The sequence below is a fragment of the Megascapheus bottae genome, chromosome 1 (assembly GCF_031878675.1).
Source record: "Megascapheus bottae isolate mThoBot1 chromosome 1, mThoBot2.hap1, whole genome shotgun sequence".
Lineage (NCBI taxonomy): Eukaryota > Metazoa > Chordata > Mammalia > Rodentia > Geomyidae > Megascapheus > Megascapheus bottae.
The window spans coordinates 8,090,237-8,097,809 of record NC_143509.1 but is presented as its reverse complement, the minus strand read 5'-3'; the positions used below and the strand labels follow the sequence as shown (position 1 = coordinate 8,097,809).

Below are 7,573 nucleotides of genomic sequence, written 5' to 3'. Positions count from 1 at the left end.
TATTTCACCTTGTTATCTGATATATTGTATATATGCTTATTTGGCTATTTGAAATAGGATATGGAAGGGGAGAAAAAAGATGAGGGGCAGGGGTAGAGGGAGGGAAATAGGACCAAGACATGAGAAAGGGTATCAATGTTTGTGAAGTAATTCACCTTCTAACTGGTGAATATAATGAAACATTTCTATTAATTACAATAAAAATATGTGGAAAAATGAGTAGGTGAGGTCAGTGGAAGGAGTAACTTGGATTAAAATTTATTGCCCATCTACACAGATGTGTTACGTTGAGACCTTCACCATGACCTTCTCACATGTAAACAATTATACACACACACACACACACACACACACATACACACACACACAAACAAACACACTAATGTTGTGTAATGGTAAAACCTCCCTTGCTATAACCCCTCATCACAACCTCACAGTTTTTCAACATCTGACTCCATTTTGATGCTGGCAGAAGTGTTTTCTTGGACAGAAAACAACTCACAACTTGATCCAGGAGCTCTTGCAGGCACTGAAGAAGGCTGGATTGGAATTATCACCTGAGAAGAAAACTTTTCTGAATGGCTATGGAGGTGAAAACTTGTGTGGATCAATATGACAAAACAGGAATTGTGGAGTGGGTTCATGTGTTACCCACAGAAGAGAATTTCCTGTTGCTCTTCCAGTGCCAGCAACTGAAGTCCTATGAGAAATTAATGAACACTTGGAGTCTTCATAGAAACTGAGGAGATGAAGAGCTTTCTAAAGAACCTGCTACAAAAAGGAAACAGTTGCTGACATAGAACTAGCTGAGTACACAGAGCTAATGCTAGAAATGGTTCAAATGATGATGGGAAGTTAGAACTGACTGACATGGCCAGGTTTCTACCATTATAAGTGGATTTTCTTAAATTTCAGGGAGTCAAAATATGTGTGAGACAGCGCAACAAGGCTTTTGACTTATATAACCAATTCTCTAAGCAGGATCACAATGAATACGCAGATGAAAATGAACTGGAGGCTTTACTGAAAGATCTCTGTGATAAGAATAAACAGAATCTGTATACTAATAATATTGCAACATTCAAGAAGGTCATAATGGGTCAGGAGTTTGGCCTAGTGGTAGAGTGCTTGCCTGGCATGCATGAAGACCTAGATTCGATTCCACAGTACCACATACATAGAAAAATCTGGAAGTGGTGCTGTGGTTCAAGTGATAGAGCTCTAGCCTGGAGAAAGTCCAAGGACAGTGCTCAAGCCCTGAGTTAAAGCCTGGGATTGGCAAAAAAAATGGCTTTGTCAAGGAGCTGTATCAGACTGACTAACTCTTGTTCTCTCTTTTGAAAACAACTAGGGCTGATGACCACAACCACAAGCTAGGAATACATTGTACCTAAAAAAATAATGTTCACTGTTGAGGAGTATGCTGTATTTTCTTCTATATCTGTACATTTCACTGCATATAGATAATTATCCAAGATGTGTGGCATATTTTTTTCCACATTTTTCAATGTTGGGGGTATTTTTGTGAGTCATGGGGCTTGAGTTCAGGGCCTAAGCACTGTCCTTGGACTTTTCTCAAGGCTAGAGCTCTACTACTTGAGCCACAGCACCGCTTCCAGACTTTTTCTATGTATATGGTACCGAGTAATCAAACCTGGGTCTTCGTGCATGCTAGGCAAGCACTGTACCACTAGGCCAAACTCCCGGCCATTTCTATGCTGTTTTTACTGTACAACTTTTGTAACTATATAATTGGAAAAGGGAGATTTTATGCTAAAATCAAGCGGTATTCCATATTTGTGTGTATGTGTGTGTATGTATAGTTACTTACATATACTTGTTTTCATATGTATATATATGTATATACAAATATACTTATTTCCATATATACAGTTGGAAATTAATATTTTTCCATTTAATTCATCAGAATTAATCTCTAAAAGTCTAACTTCTGATGTGTAAATGCACATTTGTCACTGAATGAGACAATAATCATGACAAATCCATCATTCTTAGGCAATCCTCTGACTATTCCATAAACTATTTCTAAGCTACATTCCCAGCTATTAAGAGAAATGACCTTTTATATCTAAAATATCACAGTATCAGTAAATCAATAAAGAATCATTTGTAGCTTTTTCAGGAATTAGCTTTTTTTTCAGGCATTAGCAGGAACCCTAGATAGTTTACTAATCGTTTGATATCAAATGGTTGCCTCAAGTTGATTTGGTATCAAGGGATGGCAACAGCAGAGGAGCCAAAAAAAATCTGTCTGACTTGACACTGACATTTCTGACATATCTACTGTCAGCAAGCATGATGTTTGTTTCATTTTCTAAACCATTTCATAGGTGTCAAATTATAATAATTCTCATAAACTGCTGTCTTATGTCATGTCTTGTATGTCATCTCCAATTAAATTTATGATGGAAAAGATCCTAGTGTCTGGTTTTCACAGTTACTGGACTTTCTGTGTAGAACTGTTCATTTCCACCATGGTTCTCTGCAACCTCTGAAAACATTTCTTTCTAGTTCATAGCAACTATACTTTTTGCCAGTCCTAAGACTTGAAATCAGGGCATGGGCATAGTCTCTGAGCTGCTTTTGCTCAAGGCTAGCACTCTACCACGTGAGCCACGGCAACACTTCTGGCTTTTTCTGAATAGTTTGTTGGACGTAAGAGTCTCATGGACCTTTCTGCCTGGGCTGGCTTTGAACCATGATCCTGAGGTCTCAGCCGCCTGAGTAGCTAGGATTACAGCCACCAGCACCTGACTAACAATGCTATTTTTTACTATATAACTAAATTTGAATGCAAGATTCAGAGCATCCTGGTGACTGAATGTTCTATCACCAATACTTTAGTGGATTCTCTATTTCACACTGAGATCGGCATGCAAGATAGCTCTATTTCTATCTTATCTAACCAAAGATTCCCAAACCTCCCTTGGCCCACATCTAAGTGACAGTTCCTCTAGCTCCAAATGGAGCTAAAATATCCTATCCTGGTTGTAGTTGAGTTGTAATGGTTGATGGCTGTAAGTCCTTTGATTGAGAAGCAGGGAACAATGACAGAAATGTCTGTGAACTGTATCATTACTGCCAGAGTTAATGATGAATATTCCATTTTTGTTATTATAAAAAATAAGAAAAAATGTGAAAAGTTTCACAAGAGACCTCTGAAGTCTCTAGGGACCCCACAGACAGGAAGGGAGTACCCAGTCCTTGTCAGTATGCCTCCACCACAAACTACAGCTGGTTACCTTTTCCTGAAGGCTTCGGAATGGTGGATGGAGTTAGTCAAATGGCAGAGGGCCTCCAGCTTGGAGATCAAGGGACCAGGGGAACGGGAGGAGGAACGAGATTAGAAAGAAGGAGACTGCCTTGTCCTGGTCTACCATATCTCAGAACTCAGCTGCCACAACTTCAAATAGGGCAAGATTTAGCTTTGTTTTGTTTAATTCTATTTTATTGTCGGGGTGATGTATAGAGGCGTTGAAGCTACATGCACAAGGTATTAGGTACATTACTTCTCAAACATTGTTACCTCTTCCCATGTTTTTCTCCCACTTTCACTCTCCCCACACCCTCCCAAGTTGTAAAGTTCATTTCCAGAATATTGTCTATGAATATTGCCATTACACTAGGTCACAAAGGATGACTATCCTTTGTCTCATCATCTTGTTTTTCCCCTTCCTTTCCCTGATTCAAACAAACAAATAAACGTATATACAATATACCAGGTAACAAAGTCAGATACAGAAACAGCAGGGGAGAAACTATAAGGAGGGGGTAAAAAGAAAGAAAATAAATAACTTCATATAGTACATTAAAAACAACCACAAAGATAAACCTCATGTTTCCCTATCCTAGAGTTCACTTAGTCTCATCCCATATGGCCATATGCACACAGCTTTTGAGCTACTGTGATCCTCTGCTAGGAAAATCCCCTACATATATACTAATTATTACAAATGACGGAAGCCATGGAGTCTGTTTCTGAGGATCTGGCTTACTTCACTTACTATGATTTTTTCCCAAGTCTTTCTATTTCCTTACAAATAGGGTGCTGTCATTCTTTCTGATGGCAGCAAAAAATTCCATTGTGTATAAATACCGTTCATCTGCTGAGGGACATCTGGGTTGGTTCCATATCTTTGCTATGGTAAATAGTGCTGCAATGAACATTTTGTGCTGGTAGCTTTGGTATGCCCTTGCTTATGGACATTTGTGTCAATGCCCAGGAGTTACATTGCTGGGTTATAGGGGAGACCTATGTTTAGTCTTTTGAGGAACTGCCATACTGCTTTCCATAGTGGTTGAACGAGTTTGCACTCCCACCAACAGTGTAGTAGTGATCCCTCCTGGCCACATTCCCACCATAATCTGTTATTAGTAGATTTCTTGATCATGGCCATTCTGACTGGAGTGAGGTGGAATCTTAGAGTTGTTTTGATTTGCATTTCTTTTATGACCAGAGATGTTGAGCATTTCTTCATGTGTCTATAGGCCATTTTTATTTCTTCTTCAGAGAAGACTCTTTTTAAATCTTTAGCCCACCTTTTAATCGGATGGTTGTTTCTTTGAGAGATTCAATTTTTTCAGCTGTAGATATATTTTATTTTTTAAATAAATATTTTTTATTATTTATTCATTCATTCCTATGTATTTTTTTGCTAGTCGTGGGCTTGAGCTCAAGGCATGAGCACTGTCCTTGGACTTTCTCAAGGTTAGAGCTCTACCACTTGAGCCTCAGCAACATTTCTGGCTTTTTTCAATGTATGTGGTACCGACGAATCGAACCCGGGTCTTCATGCTTGCTAGGCAAGCACTCTACCACTAGGCCAAACTCCCAGCCCCTGTAGATACATTTTAGATATGAGTCCCTTCTCTGTGAAGATCTTCTCCCATTCTGTGAGCTTTCTATTTAACTTACTAGCTATGTCCTTGGCCATACAGAAGCTCTGCAGTTTAATTCAGTGTCATTTGTCCAAACTTTCTTTAAATTGTTGTGTTTCTGGGTCTTTATGAAGAAAGTTTCCACCTGTGCTAAGGAGCCCTAGAGTTTCTCCTATCCTTCTTGTAAAATTTTCAGGGTATCTGCTTATACCACCAGGTCTTTGATCTATGTGGAAATAATTCTGGTGTAGGGTTACATATAAGGATCTAACTTTAGTTTCCTACAAGTGTCTAACCAATTCTGCTAGCGCCATTTGTTGAAGAGGCTGTCTTTCTTCCATTCTATTTTTTTTGGTTCCGTTATTGAAGAGCATGTGGCTATAAGCCTGTGGGTTAATTTCTGGGTAGTTCTATTCCACTCGTCCTCACTCAGGTTTGTTCTTGTGCCGGTACCAAGCGGGTTTTTATTGCTATAGCTCTGTAATAAAGACTGAAGTTTTGTACTGATATTCTCCCAATGCTATTCTTTCTACTAAGGATTGTTTTTGCTAATCTAGATCTTTTATTATTCCATATGAATTTGTGATTGCTTCCTCTCCTTAATTAAAGAATGACATTGGGATACCGGTGGCATTGCATTTAATTTGTAGATAGCCTTTGGCAGGGTTGTCATCTTGTGACCTTCACATGGCATCCTCTGGTGCCATCCATTTATATCATCCTTAGTGGCATTTGTACGGATCTTTGTAACTTATTTTTGTGCTTGATCAAGTGGGCTTCATCCCACACATGTAAGGCTGGTTTAACATTCGCAAATCAATCAATGCAATTCATCATATCAATAGAGCTAAAGATAAGAATCATATGAGAATTTCTCTGGACACGGAGAAGGCATTTGACAAAATACAACATTCATTCATGTTGAAAGCACTAGAAAAATAGGAATAAGAGGTACATTCCTCAAAATAGTGAAAGCCATATATGAAAAACCTACAGCCAGTATTATACTAAATGGTGAAAGACTGGAACCATTCATCTTAAAATCAGGAACTAGACAGGGATGCACACTCTCTCCACTTCTCTTCAATATAGTGCTGGAACCCTTAGCCAGAGCAATAAGAAAAGAAAAGGACATCAAAGGGATCCACAGAGGGAAAGAAAAAATTAAACTATCCTTATTCGCAGATGACATGATCCTCTACTTGAGTGACCCAACAAACTCCACTCCCAAACTACTAGAATTATTAAACCACTTTAGCAAAGTGACAGCATACAAAATCAACTTTCAGAAGTCAGTAGCCTTCTTGTACACCAACAATACACAAACAGAAGGCCAAATCAAGAAAATGATCCCATTCGCAATAGCCCCCAAAAGAATAAAATACTTAGGAATATACTTAACCAAAGAAGTAAATGAATTATTCAATGAAAATTATAAAAGCCTAATGAAAGAAATTAAAGAGGACACTAGGAAATGGAAAGACATCCCATGCTCATGGCTAGGGAGAATCAACATAGTGAAAATGGGTATACTGCCAAAACTGATATACAAATTCAATGCAATCCCCATCAAAATAACAAAGACATTCTTTATGGAAATTGAAGATATAATCCAAAGATTCATATGGAACAAGAAAAGACCTAGAATAGCCAAAACAATTCTAGGCAAAAAGAGCAAAGCTGGTGGTATTACAATACCAGACTTCAAACTCTACTATAGAGACATAGTAAAAAAAACTGCTTGGTACTGGCAAAAAACAGACCAGAAGATCAGTGGAACAGAATAGAAGACCCAGAAATAGAACCATATCCCTATAGGCAACTTGTTTTTGACAAAGGAGCCAAAGATATACAATGGAACAAACACAGTCTATTCAATTACTGGTGCTGGCAAACCTGGGCAGCCACATGCAGAAAACTAAAAATTGACGCTAGCCTTTCGCCATGCACAAGCATTAAATCAAAGTGGATCAAAGACCTCTACGTCAGACTGGAAACCATGAAATTGCTACATGATAATGTAGGACAGACACTGGAACTCATAGGCACAGGCAACAGATTCCTGAACAGAATCCCAGGGTCACAACAGTGGAGAGAGACTCGATAAATGGGACTACCTAAAAATAAAAAGTTTCTGTACAGATAAAACATAGTTGCAAAAGTAGAGAGACAGCCGACCAACTGGGAAAAGATATTCACCAACAATATATCTGACAAATGCGTAATATCCAATATCTACAGGGAACTCAAGAAACTAAACCCCAAGCCTGGATAGATTGTGAATATAATCCTAGTTACTCAGAAGGCTGAGATGTGAGGATCATCATTTGAAACCATGATTATCCTATCTCCAATTAACTACTTACAAGCAGGAGAGCCATGGCTCAAGTGGTAGACTGATATCCCTCAATGACAAAACTCAGAAAACAATGCCCAGGCCCTGAATTCAAGTCTTAGGAACAACACAAAAAAGAAAAAGAGATGGGGGGAATAAATATCCACCAAAGAATTTGAGCTCTGCTCTAGGCACAGTTTGTATATGACATTTGCATCTTTCATTTCTGTATTTATTTTAATAGCCCACCTTCTTTCATACCCATTTACATTTTAGCAAATACATTCAAGAAAATATGGCTGTGTCAAGTATACATGCCTTTGACATTAATTAATACCA

At 38.4% G+C, this 7,573-nt stretch overlaps 1 pseudogene; it reads left to right on the top strand.

The window, feature by feature from the left end:
* The first annotated feature begins 419 nt into the window (after nt 1–419).
* LOC150068273 (calbindin pseudogene) lies at nt 420–3,368 on the top strand (annotated as a pseudogene).
* The last annotated feature ends 4,205 nt before the right edge of the window (nt 3,369–7,573 follow it).